Here is a 23,778-nt window from a genome sequence, read left to right on the forward strand (position 1 = left end):
CAAATAATAAGACTAGGAATTATACAAGGTTGAGACACCTTATTCCTAACATTCTCCCACTTTTTGAACACCTTGTAAGAGCAACAAAAACATAACAGGAACTAACTGCTATAGGCCAAAAGGCCCATAGACTTCGAACACCATCTGAACTTCTCAGTGCCCACTGGTTTCGTTAATGCATCTACAACATTCTTCACAGTATCTACCTTTTCCAAATTTACCATTCCATCTTCCACCATATCTCTCACAAAGTGATACTACACATCAATATGCTTCGTTCTGGCATAGAAAGTTGGATTCTTCGCAAGGAAAATAGCACTTTGACTGTTACACCAAATAGTAATCTATTCTGCATCAACACCAACATCAGAACACAATCTCTTAAGCCAAATGGCTTCCTTACAAGCATGAGTAGCAGCCATGTACTCAGCTTCTATAGTGGACAAAGCAACCACAGGTTGTCGCTTGCTCATCCAACTGATGGCACCACCAAACATAGTGAACACATAAACACTGGTGGATCTCCTGTGGTCAATATCACCTACCCAATCTGAATCCACAAACCCATGAATACAAACTAAATGTGGAGATCTAGAAGAGTTACCATGATAAAATATGGAGTAATTTGATGTAGCCCTCAAATATCTAAATACTCACTTAACTGCATCCCAATGTATCTATCCAGGATTAGCCATAAATCGACTTAGGACTCCCACTACTTGGGCAATGTTTGGTCTAGTATAGACCATATCATACATAAGACTGCCAACTACACTAGCATAAGGTACTCTACTCATGTCTTCCACCTCACTAGTAGATTTTGGACAATCATCTACAGATAACTTTGTTCCCACAGGAATAGGAACACATAGTGGTCTACAATCTACCATGTTGAACCTGTCCAACACAGACTTCACATACTTACTTTGACTCAACCAATATTTTCTATTAGACCTGTCTCTACTAATTTCCATACCCAAGATGTACCTAGCTGCCCCAAGATCTTTCATCTCAAACTGTGCTGACAACTGAGATTTAAAATCAGAAATCATACCCTTACCCTTCCCAATCATCAACATATAATGCAACAATAAGAAGGCGATCATTTTCAATTCTGAAATAAACACAATGATCTGATTTTGATCTTACAAATCCAATTGACAACACAAAGGCATCAAACTTAAGGTACCACATCCTAGGAGATTGTTTCAAACCATATAGATATTTCTTTAATCTGCAAACTAAGGATTCTTTACCTTTAACAATGTAGTGCTTAGGGTGTGACATATAAATCTCTTCCTCCAAATCACCATGAAGGAAAGTTATCTTCACATCCATCTGTTCTATCTCTAAATCATATGATGCAGAAAGAGATAATAGAAATCTAATGGATGTCAACTTTGCAACAGGAGAGAATATTTCACCATAATCTATTCCCTCTACCTGTGAATACCCCTTTGCAACCAATCTAGCTTTGTACCTTTCAACACTGCCATCTACATAGAATTTCTTGTTGAACACCCATTTATAGCCAATGGATTTTCTCCCTTTAGGAAAAGGTACACGGTCTCATGTTTTTTTTTTCTCTAATGAAGCCATCTCATCATCCATAGCCTCAATCCAGGAACCTGCATCTTCCATGCCCAAAGCCTCTTTCACAGATCTAGGCTCATCAGTGTTAGTAATCAAAGCAAAAGCACAACTAGAATCTAACATAGAATAACCAAACCTTTCTGGTTGCTTTCTCTCTCTTGTGGATCTCCTTAAGGGTTGAGGTTAAGGTTGTTCTTCCTCTTCTTCTGAACTATCAGAGCTGCTAGAGCTCTCCTCATCATTAGACCCAACATGGTCTTGCTGTTCAGTCTTCTCAGGGGTAGGAGGCAACTGAACAACATCTTTTTCCTTTTCTTTTTCATCTAGTTGTAGCACAATAGGAGAAGATGTTAGCTCTCTAAAAATAATGTTTCTGCTATACAACACTTTACTAGTCATAGGATCCCAAAGCTTGTATCCTTTCACACCAGCACTATACCTGATGAAAATACATTTAACAGCTTTGTTTTCCAACTTAGATATTTTCTCCTTTGGAACATGTGCATAAGCTTCACAACCAAAAACATGAAGATGTCTAATTGAAGGCTTCTTACTAGACCACATCTCCATGGGTGTCTTACCAACAAGGGCTGATGTAGGAGATCTGTTAACTAGATAGCAAGCAGTGGCCACAACTTCGTCCCAAAACCTTTGTTCTAAACCAGCTCCACTAAGCATACTCCTAGCCTTCTCCATCAGTGTCCTGTTCATTCTCTCTACTCCATTTTTTTTTGGGGTATACGAAGTTGTCTTATGCCTCTCGATACCTTGTTCTTTACAGAACTGTTCAAACTCTACTGAGAAAAACTCACCACCATTGTCAGTTCTCACACACTTAATCTTCTTACTAGTCTGATTCTCTACAAGGGCTTTAAATTCCTTCAATCGACTAAAGACTTGTGTCTTACTTTTAAGGAAATAAATCCATGTCCTTCTACTGTAATCATCTATGAAAGATACAAAAAATATAGACTTGGAGATTGAAGGAACTTTTACAGGACCAAATACATCAGAATGAATAAGATCCAAAACATCAGAAGATTTGTGAGAACTAGAGTAAAACTAAAAATGATTTTGTTTACCATATACACAATGTTCATAGAAGTCAAACTCGAGATTGCAATCATTTAACCCTTCAATGAGATTTTTATTTTTCAGGGTTCTGAGACCCTTCTCACCAATGTGGCCAAATCTCATATGCCACAACCTTGTCTTTTCTGTAGGAAGCTTACCTTCCAAAGTGTTTGCATTGCCATCAGAACCAATAACCATAGTCTTCTTTACTGCTCGTTCAGATGGTGGGGATGAAGTGATAGCTGCTCTCTTCTTTGAAATAGAATAACTATTACACTAAGAAATGTATGCATCAAGCTGAAAAAAAGTACCTCTCCTAGTACCCTTAGCAAGAACCATAGCTCCGCTCATCATCTTACATCCATCTTTAGAAAAAACAACTTGCACACCTACATCATTTAGCATACTTATAGATAATAGATTTCATGCCAAACCTGTAATGTGCATAACTCCATTGATTCCCTTTACTCGTCCATCAAGAAATTTGATAGTGACCCTTCCACGTCCAACTATCTTTAGGTGAGAATCATCACCCAAGTACACCTTTCCACCATCGAAATCTTCATATTTTGAGAACTAGTTTCGATGAGAGGTCATGTGAAAAGATGCACCTGAGTCAACCAACCACACGTCATCAGATGCATGGGCTGCCAAAGCTACAATGAATGCATCACCATCTTCTTGAGATTTTTCAAAACCAGAATCTCAGGCTTTCTTCTTCTTCTTAGGCTCTTTACAGTCTTTATGGAAGTGCCCAATCTTATCACAGTTCCAACATTTTTCCTTGGACTTATTGGAAGTCTTTGACTTCCCACGGGATTTGGATCTACCCTTATTGTCAAACTTATTGTCATTTTTCTTTCCTCTTTTCGTGGATCTCCCATGAACAACAAGGGCTTCTTTTTTCGAAATGGAAGCCTTTCTCTGCATCTCCTCTGATAGCAGTGAAGACACCACATCATCCATTTTGAAGGTGACTAATGTGCTTCCGAGAGCCATCACAAGATGGTCCCATGAATCTGGTAAAGAACACAAAAGTGTGTAGCAATGATCCTCCTCCTCTAACTTGACACCAACTGATGTCAACTGTGCAGCCAGTAGATTAAATGCAATTAAATGATCCGTTAAGGATCCACCTTCCTCCATTCATAGAGAATACAACTTCTTCCTCAAGAACAACTTGTTCACCAAAGTTTTGGCCTGATACATGGCCCGAAGTCCCTCCCACAAACTATATGCGGTTTTCTCATCTAGAACATTCAGAAGGACTGCATCAGTTAAACAGAGTCTTATCAGACCCTTAGCTTTATGGTCCTTTATATCCCAATCTGCTTGAGCTATAGTTGCTGGTCTTGTAGCACTTGTAGTCACTTCCCATAGGTCACGATCTTCCAACATGTCTTCCATCTTGAGTTTCTACAACTCAAAATTAGTACCATTAAATTTATCCACCTCCATTCTTCCATATGATGAACTCGCCATCTCAATCTGCAAATAAGATTCAGGATGCTCTACATAAGACTCCCACTCAACTTGAGATTAGCTCAAAAAACCCTACCCAACAACTAGGATCAAAAGTTGATCAAGCTCTGATACCACTTGTAAGGAAACTCAGATGCGAAAATAGCTTCCTACACTAATCTCATAAGGAAAGTATGATGCAAATCCTATTAAAATCTTCTACACTTATAGATTCAAAATCATGTAAACAACAATATTGCAGCCAACCATGCATACAGAAAATAGACAGAGAAAGGAACACATAACACAAAGATTTTCTAGTTGGGAAAAACCTTTTGGTAAAACAACCCCACCCCTCAAGAACTTGCACAATGTATTATCTTCAACAAAAGGTTACAATACACTTGCAGTGCAAGTTCAACATCAACAACCGAAGACTCCAGTAGCTACTTGTAGTACCAACAATACACCTTTTTCACATTGCATCTCTTTGCAACCCTAAAAATGCTTATAACATGCACTTCACTTTAGGGTTACTCTAAAAGGTAAATCGTATTAGGGTTTTACCATTCTCTAAGAAAATAGGAACCCCAAAAAAATTTTTGGGGTGATGCCTTGAACCCCACTATTAGGGTAGAGTGTATAGTACTCAAATATCTTAGTTGCCACATGTCTTCACCTGTCATTGAATCTTCCTAACATAGCTCTTATGTGTCATAGGAATCTGTCATAACCATTTTAGTCATGATCTCCTTACACACAATTCAAGATGTCGACACATCAACATTATTTGCAAGAAATACATTTTACAAAACAAATAATAAGAATAGGAATTATACAAGGTTGAGACACCTTATTCCTAACAATTTGCAAGTTTTTTGATAAGTTGAGGGATGAAAAGTTGCTACTAAACCTGAAGGAGTGTAGTTTTGTAAAGAAGGTTTTGGTGTACCTAGGATTTGTAGTCTCAACAGAAGGTTTGAAAATGGACCCAGAGAAAGTGAAGGCTATCCTTGAATGACCTACTCCAAAGAGTTTGATAGAGGTAATATCTTTTCATGGACTAGCTAGTTTTTACAGAAGAGTCATAAGAGGTTTTAGCAATATTTTTGGACCCTTGATTGAAATGATGAGAGGGGATAGGAAAGAATTTAAGTGGACTATAGGAGTAGATAAGAGTTTTAATTTGTTGAAACAGAAAGTTACTAAGCAGCCTATTTTAGCACTTCCTAATTTCAACAAGGTGTTTCAAGTAGACTATGATGGTAGTGGTACTAAAATATGAGTTTTTATGAGCCAAGAAGGTAGATCTATTGCTTGTTTCAGTGAGAAATTGAATGATGGAAAAAGAAAATATTATGTTTATGATAAGGAATTTTATGCTATAGTTCAAGCATTGAAGAAGTGGAGACACTATCTTCTTCCTAAGGAATTTTTTTTGTATACTAATCATCAAGCTTTGAAATATTTGAATAGTCAAAGAAAATTTCAAACCAAATACATTTAAAGTGAGTTGAGTTTTTGTAGAGTTATACATTTGTTTTGAAACACAAGAGTGGAAAGTCTAAAAAAGTTGTAGATTCTCTTAGTAGAAGACAACTTTTGTTGATAGAATTGTAGATAGAGGTGGTTGGGTTCAAGGAACTCTATACTTTTTATCCTAATGGTCCTAATTTTGGTGAAGCATGGAAGGCTTGTACAAAACTTGTTACACTTGACAGGAAAAAGTGGTTGGATTTCATGATCTAGGATAACATGTTTTTCAAAGGAAGCCAATTGTGCATTCCTAAAAGTTAAATGAGAGAGAATCTCATCAAGGAGAAGCAAAATGGAGGATTGGCTAGACATTTTGGCAAAGATAAAACCATAGCTTTGGTTGCTAAGAATTACTACTAGCCATTGTTGTAGCAAGATGCAAAGAAGTTTGTACAAAGTTGCAGAGTATGTCAGATGGCAAAAGGAGTAGAGCAAAATATAAGGTTGTATGAACCATTACATGTACCATGGAAGTTGTGGGAGGATGTTAGCATGGATTTTTTTCTTGTATTACTGAGGACACAACATGGGCATGATTCTATTTTTGTGGTGGTTGACAAGTTTTCAAAGATGGCACATTTTATCCTTGGCAAGAAGACTAGTGACATTGTTCATGTGGCTGAGTTGTTTTTTAGAGAAGTGGTGAGACTACATGGTTTGCCAAAGAGTATAGTTTCAGATCAAGATACCAATTTTTTTGGGTATTTCTAGCATACATTGTGGAAGAAGTTGAAGATATATTTGAAGTTTAGTTAATCACATCATCCATAGATTGATGGACAAACAAAAGTTGTGAATCACAGTTTGGGAAACTTGCTAAGATGTTTGGTTGGAGACAAGCCAAAAGGATGGGATATGATTTTACCATAGGAAAAATTTACATATAATAATTCTGTCAATAGGAGTACTGGTAAATCACCATTCTATATTGTATATGGGAGTAGTCCTAGAAATGCTTCCAAATTGAGAGAGATGGATAAAGGAGAGATAAGTAGTGTTAAAGTAGAAGAATTTGCTAAACACTTGAAGAACATCCATGAGGAGGTAAGGAAGCACATCATAAAGATGAATACATAGTCTAAGGCTAAGGTAGATGTGAAAAGGAGGTATAAGGAATTTTAGATTGGAGATGATGTCATGGTTCATTTGAGGAAGGAGAATTCCCAGTGGGTGCATATAATAAGCTAAAGATGAAGAAGTTTGGACCATGGAAGGTTGTGAAAAGGCATGATTCTAGAAATGCATATGAAGTTGAGTTGCATGTTGGATTGAACATTTCACCTATATTTAACATTTTAGATTTAATAGAGTATTATGAAGGAGGTGATGGAGATGAAGTTGAAGAAGCGTAATGGAGTATTCCAGCAGCTAGTTTGGCTATAAAGGAGATTGAGGAGATTTTGGATAGTCATGTAGGTAAAAGTACTAGGTACTAACTTATGAGGAATACTTATATGAATGGAATGGGAAGCTATTGGAGGATTCATCATGGCTAGTAATGAAGGAGGTTAACCATCTTGGTTTTCCTCTAAACACTTAAGACATGATAGAGTCAATTCTCAAATTACCCCAGGTGTCTAATGCAAGAGCATCCTGGGTGTAAGAGTAATCTTGCATCACCCAAAAATATTTTATTTTCAGTCTTTTCTATTTTAATAAAGACTAGTAGACAAGGTGGTTTCTATTTATAGGAAATTGCTATTTTTAGTAAGTTTGTCATATAAGCTCTGAATGTTCTAATTTTCCATAGGAAGGTTCATTTTAGAGTTATAAGCTTAGCATAAAAATCTCATTGCTCTAGCTTAAGTATCAGAGAAGTTATTGCAGATTTTAGTGGAAACATTTGCAGAAAAATCATTTGGCTCACCATTTCAGGCCTTAGAGTGCCCAAATGAGGTCCCAAAACTCGATGGAAGGGTGCTTGCATAATTTTGAGCTTGTAGATCAGAAGTTGGCATTTCCAAAAAGTGGCTATAATAGCTAATCAGAGTAACGGCTCAAGAGTTATGGCCTTTCAAAATTGGGCTACCTAGAATATCTAAAATAATTGTCAAAGATGTATTTGGCTGACTCTATATGTATTGTTAGGGTCTGTTAGCCCTAGGTATTAAATTTCATTATCTAGAACCTTCCTAGGTGGCACAAAATTGCCTATTTAAGAAGGGCCCAAACATTGTCTAAGACAATTTTAGGTGATAGTTTGCAGCTTGTCTTGCAAATTATTGTAATGAAGGTGCCTATGTGGGTTAGCATATTATACTTGTGAATTTCGTAGTTCTACATTTGTAGCACAAATAAGAAGTCCATTTTTTTTCTTGCATTTTTTGTTGTTTCTTTGTTTTTTTGTTTTGGTTTATGGTATTAAGGGGAGCACCATTCATAAAAAAAAATTGTGACAACAAAATAAGAGGTATAGATGAAATGAATGTATGTTTAAAAGCCACATATTGGGTTGTTTTAGGGTTAGGAAGTATTTTTTTTTAAGTTTTTAAAGTTAAGTTTGGGCCTACTTTTTTCAAGGCAAGATTGAGAGTCCACATAGTGCACTTGGGTTTGTGAAAGTGAGATATTACCCTAATGAGTTTTTCCTCAAAAGAGATATTGAAAGTATTATCAAGTGTCAACACTAGAAATTTGAGAGATATATTTTGGGAATGATCTTTGTTGTGAAATTATAGTTTGAAGTCTTCTAGTTGTTAGTAGTGAACATGATGAAGTCTATTTCCCATTATAGGTTGTAAAGTTGACTGCATGGACCATGATTGCTTAAAACATCATAGACTTGAATATGCATCAGTATTGATTTATTTTCCAATGACTTATACAAAATATAGGATAATAAATGGATATTCCAATCAATATATCATTAGCCAACTACAAGATCAATACATTTGAAATGGAATGACTAGATTAAGGACCATTTACTCTGTAATAGACAAGGTGTGATTATTCGAAGAGATGATCACTAACTTAAATGGGAGATCATGTAGCATTCTATTATCTTTTGTGTACTCTATATAAGGAATCTAAATTATACTTGAGTGCAGATGTTTGAATGACCTTGATTGATGTGCATGGAACTCTATTACTTGTGATGGAGGACTTGTAATTAAGGGTGATCGAGCATTGAGTGTAGTATATTTTGAGACTTTTGGAAATGGGTATTTATATGAATTGATTAGATATCTCCATTATCATGACTGTACAAGCTTAAGAGCCTTCACTAATTGAATTCCTTATTTTTGTTTGCTTAGTGCTAGAATCATAAATACAAGTGGATTATGAGTATGCTTCATGTAGGCTAGGAAAATTGTGTGTATAATTTTCACAATGGGTTTTCATCAAGTAATCTCTATGTTGGATAGGATTGTAGGTTAGTCGTAGACCTAAAAGGAAATGTTTCATAAAAAATTGTATTGTCTCCAATGTCCCTTACTATTAGAGTTGATACAACCTTGTGCAATTTTCACATTAACCAATAGCCTTTACCAAATCTGATATCTTTTTGAAGGGTAGGTTACTTCACTTGGAGATATTAATGTTGGTAGTTTTAGATTTGAATTTATTTCTAAAAAAGCTTGACAAGGAGGTTCCATAAAATTTTCTATGTTAAGTACATGTTTCCACAAGAGTCTCTCTACTTGAGAACCAAATATACTATCTAATTGATGTCATAAAGTAATGAAGATAACTAAAAATTATGACACAAGATGGCACGAGATAGTTTAGGCATTCTTATTATGCATATAGGCAAGTTGATTGAATGTTATAATAAGGTTAGAAGCATAATAAGAGGGTGGTCAACAATTGGTCAAACATTGGTAGATGACCAAAAATCATAATGTTCAAAATTTTAAAACTTTTTAAGTGTTTTGGTGTATTTTGGTAGGCATTGTGAAGTTTTTGTGATTAGATTATGTAAAAATTGTAAAATTTTAAAAAATTGCAATTAAAGTTGTCATACAACTTTTCTTGAAAAATTTTGAAATTCCAATAGTCAAAGATTTGTTTGGATCAAACATGAATAGGTGAATTTGTAAGTTCAAAGGGAGGTCATATAAATTGTTTACCTTCCACCTAAAAGAGGTTAATGTGATATGTATGGATTTGGACTATACAGTTTTTAGGAGGAAATTTATACACAGTCGACAATTATGTTTCCATATTCAATTGAAAGTGAAAATAAGTGACTAAGTCCATTCTTAGAAAGTTTTATTTTTTCTCTTAAACAAAGGAAATTATTATTTTATTTGAATATGGTAAAGCAATAGTTAGTTTTGGATTTTCCTTATCTGTTCTTTCCCTGGACTATGATAAGGGTTTGTATGTACATTTTGTATTTCTCTTAATATACATAGTGAAAATTTTGGTGTTTCATAAAAAGAAAGGTTTTTATTTGTAAGAGGAATCCATGGTGAGGTTCCTAGTGTTCTATACCTACCTAAGACATAATAGCCATAGTTTGGAACCATTATTCCTGTTGTTAACATGCTGGTGGGTTAAAGACATAGCACAGTGATCATTTTAGGAATCTTGGAGGTTGGAGCTTGAGTGGAAGGTAAGTAAGGATGATTTTAATGTTGGTGGAGAAATAAAATCCACCTTTAGAATTGAGGTTGTCAGCCTACAAGGCTAAATAACATTTTCAAGCCATAAATCCTAGAAACTAGGGCTCAAGAGAAAAGGGATTTCTAGTTGAGACCCATAAACTATATTTATGATCTAGATATAGTTTTTCATTTAATAATAGATTCCTCAATTTTTTTGGAAGGTTTATTACATGTTTTTGGAGTTTAGAGCTATTTTTGGTAAAATAGGGCTACTAGGATTGAGCCCCTTTTAGGCTTCCTAGTGTAACTTGTGGTTTTGGTGTAGTAAGAAGCCCTAGACCTATTAGTTGGCCAATAATCTTGGTGGAAAAATTGGGAATGATGTATTAGGGTGCATGGAAGTTTAAGATCCTAGAGGATGCAAGTGAAGTGAGGTGTATGGGTGGATTTTGATTTGGGGAATGTGTTAGACTACTTGGAAGATAGGGTGAGTTTGATAGGGTGAATTTGGTGTGTGTGTATAATACCATTTCATCTCTTCCCTAGTCTTGAGTTGGTTCTAGGAAGGAATAGTAGGATATTGTTGGAGTGTGTTCCTCTTACATCACTAAGATACTGATTGTCTCTTCATTTAGTGATTCAAAATATTTGGCATCGAGTTCAATGAGTGAATTTAAGGCCTTAAAGCCACCATTGAGCATCCTCAAATTTTGGTAACCACCAATGTCAAGATGTTCAAAAACTTGAGTTGACCAAATGACTCTAGAAGGATCTCTATGTTTGAACAACCACTCAAATCCAATAATCATGTAAAGTGGAATAAGAATTGGAAAGGAACATAATCAAATATTTCTAGGCATCAAATTAAAGTAGAAATAAGAATATATTAAGTAAATCTAGATTACTATAGAATAATGGAAGCTGGAACCTACTCTAGATATTGATCCATATATTGCTCTAAAACTACATTGATTTATATACTGATATAGAATAATGTAAGATAAAACTAAAATTATGCATCCTTAAAGTGAATATAAAAAATAAATATAGTAGAAGAACAAAATCATGTATAGGAACTAGGTGATAACATGAATATTGTAGAGGTGACATGTATTTGATTTATAGTAGAGTTTCCCATTTATAGCTTATAATATATGTGATAGAGGATATATATAAGTTAGATCGTTTGAAGTAGCCATTCATTTTAGCCCTACCCATAATGACAACCACAAGCTAGTTGTTGATAAAAGAAGAAAAACCTTTTCACTTGCTAAGAAGAGAATAAAAACCTTATCACTGTAGCTAATGAACTTTTCCATGATGATGAGCATCTAGGATATCTCTATTTAAATGAAACAACTACATAATTACATCAAATTATTAGTCAAATGGTCTTGCATTCATCATTGGCATTACAAAGAAGTAAAAATCATATAAATTATCCAATAATATTGGGATAGTCTTTTGAAGCAATTTACAAATCCTTTCAACTACCCAACACTCTTTGGATGCTCTCTCTAAATGTTCTTGGTTTGTACTTTCATGCATTATGATCAAACATATCTAGGGCTGAAAGACCAACAATCTACTTTGGTCAGTACAAACCAACTACCTTTTCAAACTGCATAACTTTCACATGTAAAATATTCAACACCACCAATTAGAATTTCTTACCTATCCTCATAAATGAATTGATCTAGAATGCATATACATTTTATTATAAATTCAATGGCTTAGATTAGTTTGTTAGCATCAATTTTGGACGTATTGTGATGTGAGTTACATTTGTTGTGTGTTTTATGTGTTCTATCTCATATGTTCTTTGAAAAGAAACTATATAGATTTATTGAAGGAATACATGAGCCATGGCTTGCAAAACTTTTCATATTCAAGAATAGCCTTTCTTGAGAAACTAGGGGTTGCAAAACAATATTTATTAAGCTCTAACATGAAACAATAGGAAAATCCATGTACTTTTCTTTAATTGCCATATCACAAAATAAAGAAATAGAAGTTGTCAACCACCAAGTTAAAGTAAGATCTCTATTAAAATAAGGATCTAATAGTAGGTATGAAATTTTATATTATTTGAACAGCATAGGTACACTATATACCAAAAACCAATGATAGTAAGATAATCAAGAAAAATTTCTATACCTAGCACAAATCCAATACAGTTCGTGCAGTAGACATTCACAAACTTCAAAGCCACATTTTTTATAATTACATTCACACTTGTGATGTCTAGATTTCAAAATTCAAAATAATACAAGAAATAGTTTTATTTTTTAGTTGAAGGAAAATCTAATCAAATTGATACATATGCACCCACAACATCTCTTTTGAATATTGAGGTACTTGAAAATCATATTTTGTTATTTTGTCAATTTGTTCTATGAAAATTACACTTACAATTTTTTCAAATTGGTTTTATTTTTTTGATGATACATCTTATAGTAATAATGGCTAATACATGTAACCTTATGTTTTTAGGAAGTTGAACAAGGTGGGGGTGTACTAACTTTAGACTTATTTGTTGATCACTTCTTTATCAGCCTGTAGTCACTGTATTCTAGGTTCTCGATTCTTTTTTTTTTTGCAAAAATTGGCATGCCACTTTAAATATATTTATTTATATGAAAACCTAGTTCAATAGTTAATGAAGGGAATAACTAGTAAGAAACCCTCCAATTGTCACCATATATAGAGTTACATGAAATTATACCAAATTGTATACATTTAGACCATTGTAAAAGTAGTCAAAGCCCTTATAACATTCGATTTATTTACAACATGTCTATATGTGGCATATCGACAAACAATTTACATCAACCATTGACTATACAAAAGAGACACCCCAAAAATATTTTCATATTTACAAGTATCAACCTCAAAAAATTCAAACCTCTTAGGGCTTTGAAAAAAAACTACACTTTATCCACAAAATAAGACCATCCTAAATCCAAATACAATAGACCCACTTCAAAAAACCCAAGACCACTGAAAATTGTAGATACCACTCTACACTAGACTAAAAAATTGGCTCTCAGTCCATCAAAACTAGAGCTCCATCATTGACCATATTCATCCAAGCCATTGGGTTGTTAATTTACATCAAATTTACTACCCCCTACTCATAAAAAATTGACTAAAATCCAACTTGTTCACTTTCTTGCATGTAACCCCAAGCATCATGTCTATGATAAAGTAAATCATTGATATATAGAACTTTCCCTTTAATCAAAATAGCATCTTCTCTCAATATGAGGTCTTTGTGGCTCCACTAAATACCATTGACTAAACCAAAATTCCTATTTAAAATCATGCTTTTAAGAGTGGAAAGGAATTTGAGAAATCTTACATCCCTCCTTAAGGCCATGTTGTTAAAAATACCCCCGATTAGAACTAGCCACATTACAATATTGATCTTCCTTAATTCCTCTAGAATTAATAGTTTTTCAAATACATTATATTGCAACACCTTATCAAAAATATGAACAACTACTTCAAAGTTGCAAAGGAAGTCCATCACATAAGTTAAGAATAGGGATACCACTTACAATAGCAGAATCAACCTTGGCAAAGCTGAAAAAAGAAAATCTAACCCCAAAATACCCATGATAGCTTCATGTCATTCGGCACATCCAAAATGAAAAACTTCCTCTAAACCATCGATGCATAACCAACCAAAGAATGGTATCTCCCTGTCATAGCATTTCCTTGTAACTTTGAAGAAATTGTCACTACCTTCCATAACTCTAAGAGTAGAAATTGCTACCAAATTTACATCCAATTTTAATGGCAATATGAATAAACCAACAACAACATTTCTTAAAAAAATCTCTTCACACATGCAAATATCCAAATCCATCAAAAAAACCAACTCAAACTGACATATTCTTGTACCACCCATGCTAAACTTATAGGAAATTAGTTAAAATGATTATATTTCACATTGTATTTTCACATACATAATGTAGGATCAAATTCTCTCACTAACATATATGACCCCTGTAAATCACACCCCAAATTGGATAAAATATCCACTACTCAATTCCCCTCTCTCAAAGTGCGAGAAAAAGACATGGAACTAAATCTATCTATTATATTCCACGCTTGATGCAGAATGTACCCAAATTTCCAATTTTCCACTTTCCACTATAAACATGCATTTATTACAAAGGTTGAGTCCCCCTCTATATGAATATTTGTACAATTCATATTTAAAGACAGATCAACCCCAATCAAAAGAGCCATTGGCTCTACACAATTATTAGTACTTGAGGGGATTTTTTAGCTAGCATTTCAATCACCTTACCTTCATGATCTCTGATACACACCCCTATACCTGAAGCTCTAGGATTTTATTAGTACCCAAGGTGGTCACAGTTTTAAAACTTCAAGTGTAGAGTTTGAACCACTTTGAACTGAAGTTCGAAGTAGTTCAAAGTGGTTCAGTGGTTCAAATGAGTCATCCTGCAGGTTCAACATAAACAACATCTGGAATGGTCCTATGGGTTCAGAAGGCTCAATGGTTAAATCCTTGTGGAAATGGTTATCAAAGCCAATGCTTTTGACAGTGGCACCTAGGTTCCATATAGTGTTCTCTCTGCAATTAAAAGAGCTCGGGTTGCTACGAACATATTCAATAATACCATTCAAAAGGTGTACATGGCCATGAGTCCTCTGTGAGCATGGAAATTGTTAAAGAAAACATTGGCAACTACATGGATTATACATACCTCTGGTTGAGTGCTCCAATCATTGAAATAACCATCAAAATCATGAATGTGAAACATTTTTATCATAGGACATGAAGTGATCAGATTTCTAATGTAAAGAAGTAGCATAAAAACCACATGGATCCAAAGGCAATACTACTTGGATGTTCAAGTAGAGGATTTGAGCCACCTGATACTATGCTTACAAAAAAAAAAAAAAAAAGAGGAGAGGCTTGCAAGCTATTGGAGGACAATCGCACATGGTGAGTTAGCTTATATATAAGCAGCCACTTGAGTTAATATTAATCAAAGGCATGAGTGAAATAATCAAAATATCAAGTAGAATATTAAAAGGGACTCGATGCATTAGATATTGAGTTCCACTAACCCGAATACCTACAAGAAGCCATAGTGGAGTCAATGCATTGGCTTGGAGCCCAAACTAAAAGTTGAGTGTTAGGCCCATACTCTGATTGGCTCAGGCATGAAACACATGAAATTATTTTCGATGATATTGTATCAGGTTTTTATAAACCCATTTTTGCTGTAAACTCAATGAGATTAAAAGCATGAATAACCCACTCAATCATGGTCTAGAATACCAAAGAAGAGATTCAAGAAAGTGGAATACCATTCAATCCAAGAATGGCAGGTCAAGTCCCAAACCAGTATGTAGTTATAGTACATGAAAGATATAGAGGAGTCACTCACAAGTTTTAGGTTCCTGAGGACCAGTACATAATGAAAATTGTAGATGATCAAGATATATCATTACCATTTGCTTGCAGACATGAGTGTTGTACATGTGCAGTACGTGTAAAATTTGGAGTGCTAATCCAGCCCGAAGCTCTTGGAACTTTTTCTGAACTGAAGTCCAAGGGATACACTCTTCTCTGTGTCAATTTTCTAGCCTCAAATTTTGAAGTCGAAACTCAAGATAAAGATAAGTCTTATTGGCTTTAATTTCAAGGACCTATTGGAAAAGATGATTATGCACTTGAGCTAGCTATGGGTGATGACTAAAAAATTTCTTCTCTCTATTAAGCTTAAGTCCTTTGAGAGAAAGGGGAGGCTTGATTCTTATTCTATCTCCACACATCAGATGACATGTGTCAAACAATTCTACACACTTGTCCAAAATAGAAACATTAAGGTGTAGGTAGGGAAAAATTTAATAAAAAGTCATAATTTGATTAGAATGTCCCCATGTCACATTCTGAGGATATTAAATTTGGGGAATGCCTTATAATGACAAAGTCATATTCTTGGGAATATTTCTTTTTGAATAGAAGTTAATAAAGATGCAATAATTCTTCATAGTGAAAACAAGAAGAGAAGAGAAATGGGTTTTCAAGAATCAGTTATCAAAACTGAACAGTCACCGACAATAGGAAAATATAAATATGTCTTAGCAAATGTGAAAAGTGTTCTAGTTTTCTGAGTTTTGGCTGAGAGACTTTAGGCTACAGCAAAACGGAGGCTATGAATATAGTGATAGGGGGAAGGTTGGATTTCTCTGAGACTTTGTGTTACAGGGGGTCCCATTCTTTTTCCTGTTTCATTCAAACTTCTTCCAGCCTGCAGACTTTGGGCTTCAGGCAGGGAGGAGATCTTCCAAAAAACCATTCTATTTCTTTGGGAGACAGGGAAAGGCAGAGTAGGAGAACTTTTTTTTCTTTTCAGAACTGTGTGTTTGAAATGAAGATTAAATTTTGGTGTTTAAAGTAATATTGTAGGAAAAGTTTTTGTTTCCTTTGAATAATGACCAAATTGTAATGTGTGAAGGAGGCTTTGTAATCTTTTACAGTTAGGGAAGGGAGGCTGAAGGTTAAACATATTATACTTTGGTGATAATGTATTTTTCCTTCCACTGAATTTGGACTTTGAGTCAATTCCAATTTTCTCTGAAATTGCAGTTTGTTGTCATTGTTTCTTTATTATATTGAAATTCCATTCAGAAAGGTTTTGATTTTAATTCTCTGAGGGAGATAAATGACATTGTTTCATCCTTATCACATAATGCAATGACCAACAAATGAACTTTACGTCATCTGTTGTTCTTTGCTTTCTTTTCATGTTGTAGTATAAATTTTTGCATCTATATTATATTTACAGGTAGATGTTTGATATTCTTTTGTGCTTTTTGGTTAAAAGCATCCACATTTGATTCATTGAATATCTTATACAGGGAGCTATACCCGATAAAAATTCAAAGGAAGGTTATCAATCCCATGATAACCTATCCAACTGTTGGTGTTAGCTTGTCCTTCCACTTGGGCATTTAGGGTCAGATTTGCAAATATTCTCTCGAAGGACAATCTGTTCACTAACAGATTTTTGGCAACTCTGCTGGGGAAAGAATCACAGTTGCAGTGTTTTCTTTTCTTAGAAATCTAAAGGTACCTCCCCGAAGATGGAGGTTGGTGGCTCTATTGAGGAAGAATGCCAAAAAGTCTTCCTTACATATCAAGAAATTTTAAAGGATTGGGTTCCAACAAAAGAAGAAGATACATCAGATATCTTTATCTTCATCCCACCCTTCCAAAGCAATCCTATCAGAGAGGTTACCGAAGAACTTGCAAAACAAGTGGACTGGTTAAAATCTTTCTATGGTACTATTCTCATCAAGGAGAAACCCCATGTGCAAGAATTAGCGAGTGAAAATGAGCAAAGTAGTACTGAAGAGCTTGTAGACTCAAATGAGAAGGACTTAGTTTTTTTAGCCCAGAGGTAGAATCTCACAAACCCATAGTATCATAGCAACAAGAAAGATTAGTTATCAAGGAAGATGACCTCACTGTAAAAAATTTAGATTGTGGTAATGAGGTTGAGCATCATGATGATTTGATAAATGAAGAAGCAGAGGAGATGCTTGGTATGCACAACAATGATGCTTTACTTCCACCAAGTGAACCCATTGAAGAATCTTGTCACTCTGAAAATGGAAGTGATGTTTGTGATGAGATAAATATGTCTTGGGTTGAAGCTTCTCATGATGAAATCCTTTTAGAAAAACTTGATGACTCAACCAAAATGCTAAAAGACACCTTTCTCAATGAGGAAGAAGATATTATGCAAAAATTTCAATCATCACTCAAGAAAAATCTTTCCTCTCAGGCTAATTCAGGTATTCATCTAAATCAAATTGAAAATGAAACATTGGTAAATGAATCTATTTTTCAGTCTTCTATGCATGGTTTCTCTGATCTGGATTGTAGAGGTAATTATGAAAGATGTAATGACACCTTTGAAAAGAAAGAAGATAGCATACCTTGCATACTTGATGACAGTTTGTTTCTTAGAAGAAATGGAGATGCTGTACATTCGGGACTTGATCTCATGTTAGAGGAGGCATCTTTTTGCCTAGAAATTGATCATGATATTAAGAGCCACATGCAAAAGGTGAGTATTAATGAAAACATTTCTGAATATGAGGCATCTTTTCTTGAAGAAACTTCAGCAGTCTTTCCTTTTCAATTTGAAATGAAATCCTATCTTGTGGAAGATCAACTCTCAAGTCAAAAGGAATGCTATAATGAATTGTGTTTGTTTGGAAAGGAATGTTTAGCCAACATATTTATATGTGCTTTCAGCATGCAGTTTGGCATTGAAGATGTTGCCCGTAGGTACTGGTATAGAGCTGGTCAAATGAGACATGACTTGCTGCTCCGAAAAGGATGCTACTTCTCCCAACCGGTAAATGGTTTCACGTGATTCCTTTCTTTTCTTTTGGTTCTCATGGCAGGTTCTCTTCCTAACTTTGTATATATTTTGTAAATAAGTTTTTGTTGTGCGTAGTGTAGTCTGAATAATGCATAAGCCTCGTGCTTTCTGGTAGTGTAGGTGTTTGTTTTGTTGGTTGGTTTTGCCCTGCTCCCCTCCACCCTCTCTGCAAGAAGCTCCCAATCTTCTCTTGCTGACTGTATTTGCCCAATGGATAAGGCACTGTTATTTTCTCAGAGATTACTAGAGTCCTCTGATTTTGTATCAAAATTAGTCCCATAGTTAGAGCCCCTATTAGTACCCAAGGTGGTCATAGTTTTAAAACTTCAAGTGTAGAGTTTGAACCACTTCGAACTGAAGTTCGAAGTAGTTCAAAGTGGTTTAGTGGTTCAAATGAGTCATCTTGCAGGTTCAACATAAACAACATCTGGAGTGGTCCTATGGGTTTAGAAGGCTCGATGGTTAAATCCTCATGGAAATGGTTATCAAAGCCAATGCTTTTAACAACGGGACCTAGGTTCCATATAGTGTTCTCTCTGCAATTAAAAGAGCTTGGGTTGCTGTGAACATATTCAATAATACCATTCAAAAGGTGTACACGGCCATGAGTCCTCCGTGAGCATGGAAATTGTTAAAGAAAACATTGGCAACTACTTGGGTTATACATACCTCTAGTTGAGCACTCCAGTCATTGAAATAACCATCAAAATCATGAATGTGAAACATTTTTATCATAGGACATGAAGTGATCAGATTTCTAATGTAAAGAAGTAGCATAAAAACCGCATGGATCCAAAGGAAATACTACTTGGATGTTCAAGTAGAGGATTTGAGCCACCTGATACTATGGTTACAAACAAAAGAAGAAGAAGAAGAGAGGCCCATGAGCTATTAGAGGACAATCGCACATGGTGAGTCAGCTTATATATAAGTAGCCACTTGAGTTAATATTAATCGAAGGCACAAGTTAAATAATAAAAATATCGGGTAGAATATTAAAAGGGACCCGATGAATTAGATATCGAGTTCCACTAACCTGAATACCTATAAGAAGCTGCAGTGGAGTCAATGCATTGGCTTGGAGGCCGAACTGAAAGTTGAGTGTTAGGCCCGTACTCTGATTGGCTCGGGCATGAAACACATGAAATAATTCTCGATGATATTGAATCAAGTTTTTATAAACCCATTTTTTCTGTAAAATCGATGAGATTAAAAGCATGAATAACCCACTCAATCGTTGTTTTCAAGAATTAGTTATCAAAATTGAACAATCGCCAACAACAAGAAAAGATAAATATGTCTTAGCAAATGTGAAAAGTGTTCCAGTTTTCTGAGTTTTGGCTGAGAGACTTTGGGCTACAACAGAACAGAGGCTATGAATACAGTGATAGGGGGAAGGTTGAATTTCTCTGAGACTTTGTGCTATAGGGGGTCCCATTCTTTTTCCTGTTCCATTCGGGCTTCTTCCAGGCTGCAGACTTTGGGCTTCAGGCAGGGAGGAGATCTTCCAAAAAACCATTATATTTCTTTGGGAGACAGGGAAAGGCAAAGTAGGAGAAATTTTCTTTCTTTTTAGAACTGTGTGTTTGAAATGAAGATTAAATTTTGGTGTTTAAAGTAATATTGTAGGAAAAGTTTTTGTTTCCTTTGAATAATGACTAGATTGTAATGCATGAAGGAGGCTTTGTAATCTTTTACAGCCAGGGAAGGGAAGCTAAACATTAAACATATTATACTTTGGTGATAATGTATTTTTCCTTCCACTAAATTTGGACTTTGAGTCAATTCCAATTTTCTCTGAAATTGCAGTATGTTGTCATTGTTTCTTTATTACATTGACATTCCAAATATTCAGCAAGTTTCTAATTTTACAGGGAGATAAATGACACTGTTTTATCCTTATCACATAATGCAATGACCAGCAAATGAACTTTGTGTCATCTGCTATTCTTTGCTTTCTTTTCATGTTGTAGTATAAATTTTTGCATCTATGTTGTATTTACAGGTAGATGTTTGATATTCTTTTGTGCTTTCTGGTTAAAAGCATCCACATTTGATTCATTGAATATCTTATACAGGGAGCTATACCTGATAAAAATTTAGAGGAAGGTTATCAATCCCATGATAACCTATCCAACTCTTGGTTTTAGCTTGTCCTTCCACTTGGGCATTCAGGGTCAGATTTGCACATATTCTCTTGAAGGACAATCTGTTCACTAACAAATTTCCTCTTGAAAACCCATCAAAATTTAACTTTAAAGTTCCCTTCTTAGGAGGAATCCATCTAACTTTTCTTCTATTTTTTTTGATGCTTGTCCCTAAGATAATTAAATTATAACTAGGAAAAGGTAAGTTTGCCCATGTATTTGACATTAAAATGTTCCAACCTATTACAGTTAGATGCTTATTTTTTTTCTTCACATAAGCCAAAACCACCTCAACTATTGAGTCTTCTAAGCCTTTCAACATTCCTCCTATATTTGAATGTTGTTGTCTAAAAATGTGTTTATTCCTTTCCCACCATAAGGCCCAAATGACTAGAGCTGGAATGCATTTCCACAAACAAGCATAAAAATAGTGATTATTTGGAGATGGCCAGTCATTAAATAAATCCAAAAGTGTATTTGGTAATGGAAACATTACATTTAACTTCTATAGAACAAAAAACCAACATTCCTAGGCCATTACAATTAATGAATAAATGATCAATTTATTCAAGTTCCTCTAAACACAACAAACATTGAACATTTTGTACTATTTTCATCTTTTGCAATCAGTCACTTGTCAAAATTCTCTTTATAAGTGCCAACCAAGCAAAACAACCAAATTTTGGTAAAACTACTGAATTCCAAAAAAACTAATAAGCCCTTGATTTCTTCAAACCTATTTGTTGATATGAACCAGCCAAACATCCATGTTTTACCAAATATATCCCCTCTTAATAAGGAATCCATATCAATTCTTCATTCTTCATTGAGACTAGCACAACTTGAGCTTTACATATACTAACAAAATCCCTCTTCATCTCCTCTAAGATAGGAAGATCTACCAAATTCTTCCAGCTAACTAGACCTGAGATTGGATCCACCTTGTTAAAATAATCTACAACATGGAAACCTCAATACTCACAAAAGATATTTTTCCATATCCCAAAAGAGTGTATTGTATTTAGAATTGGAAATCCACTCCAAGAATCATCCCAAAATAAAGCTCTAGTACTATTATTTATTTTCCACAAAAGATATTTGGTAACCAAATCACGAGATCCTACCATAAAGTTCCAAATTGTAGAGACTTTAGGGATTTTATCTAATGTAAAAATCCTTGTAGATACTAATGAATCTAAATATTTCCATTGCATAATCTTACACCATTTTGCATCTGTTCTTTCATACATAAACCATACTAACTTAGCACCAAATGCTTTGTTCATCCATTGCAGATTTGGAAAATTTATGCCCCCTATACTTTTTTCATTTGACATTTCACTAAGTGATATTAATGGAATTTTCTTAACCCATGACATATTATCAGACCATAATAAACCTTTGATAATGCTCTCAATCTGCTTGATAACATTGATAGGAGCTAATTATATAGAGAAAAAATAATTCAGGATAGTAACAAGAACAAACTTGATTAACATAATACAACCTGATAAAGATAACCATCTCACCTTCCAAGACAAAGTTCTAGCTTTAATCCTTCTGATAATATTATTCTAATAAGAAGACTTATTATTGCCCATGAAAAAGGAACTCCCAAATATGTAGAAGGAAGATGATCCTACTCAAACTCTAAAATCTTGCAAATTCTTTTTCCAACATTAGCCCTTGTGTGGAACAAGAAAACCTTAGATTTTTCATTACTAACCTTTTGTCCAAATAAATTTATATATAAGTCCAATACTAACTTAATTTATTTTCTTCTTTGATACTTTCTAACCCAAACAACAAGGTATCATCTACAAATAAAGAAGGGGTAATTGCTAACTCCTTTCCCCCAAACCAAATACCCTGCCACCTATCTGACTATTGGGATTTAATAATAGCTCTACTAAAATCTTCATCCATAAAAATAAATAAAATTGGAGATAATGAATCTCCTTGCCTGATACCCTAAGAAGATTGAAAGTAACCTCCTAGAGAACCATTAATGAGAATTGAAAAGTAGGCTCCCAATACACAAGCTTTAATCCATTTACACCATTTTTCACCAAAACCCATTTTCTCTACTACTTTAAAAAGAAAAAACCAATTTACTCTATCATAAACTTTCATCATATCTAGATTTATCACAAAAGAAGGTAAATGATGGTCATTAATAAAATGTAAAGTTTCATGTGCCACTGTTGCTCCCTCTAGTGTCTCTCTACTAGGCACAAAACCACCCTATTCTAAAGAAATAATTTTTGGCAAGATAGCTTTTAATCTAAAGTAAATGGATTTAGTAAAAATCTTATAAATGGTATTACATAAGGATATGGGCTTGAAGTCTAAGAATGATTGTGTATCTCCATTTTTAGGGATAATAACAATGTTTGTGGCATTAAATTCTATTAGCATACTCCATTTCCTCCTAAAGAACTCTAATGCTAATAATAACTCCCAACCAAGAACATCCCAACACTTTTGGAAGAATAAGGTTGTAAAACCATTAGGCTCGGGAGCTTTATCAGGAGAAAATGATTTCACCACTTCCTAGATTTCCTCCATAGAAAATGGTTTCATAAGTCCTTGATTATCTTGTTGGATACCATTATCTAATTGTTTGTTGTCTTTCATGTTACAAAAATGTCATACAAATCATCTATTAGCACTTACCAAGCTCAATTGGTTTGCATGAAGATTTACAGTGTCTACTGAGTGTTCTCAGACTTTACCTTGTGTAGATAGTTGTTACCAAGCTTTCAAGGTTAGCAAAGGAAATTTAGTGTCTATCAAGCCTACTCGATCATCAAACGAAAATGTGACAGAAAATAGTTCTTACCGAGCTCTCATGATCAACAAAGGAAATTTAGTTCTTACCGAGTTCACTCGATAGCCAAAGGATTTCACAGAATTTGCAGTGTTAATTGACTTGAGATGGTTAGCTCTAGAAATTATTTCTAAAGTAGTATT

The sequence above is a fragment of the Cupressus sempervirens genome, chromosome 10 (assembly GCF_028749045.1).
Source record: "Cupressus sempervirens isolate cs-2001-9-10 chromosome 10, ASM2874904v1, whole genome shotgun sequence".
Lineage (NCBI taxonomy): Eukaryota > Viridiplantae > Streptophyta > Pinopsida > Cupressales > Cupressaceae > Cupressus > Cupressus sempervirens.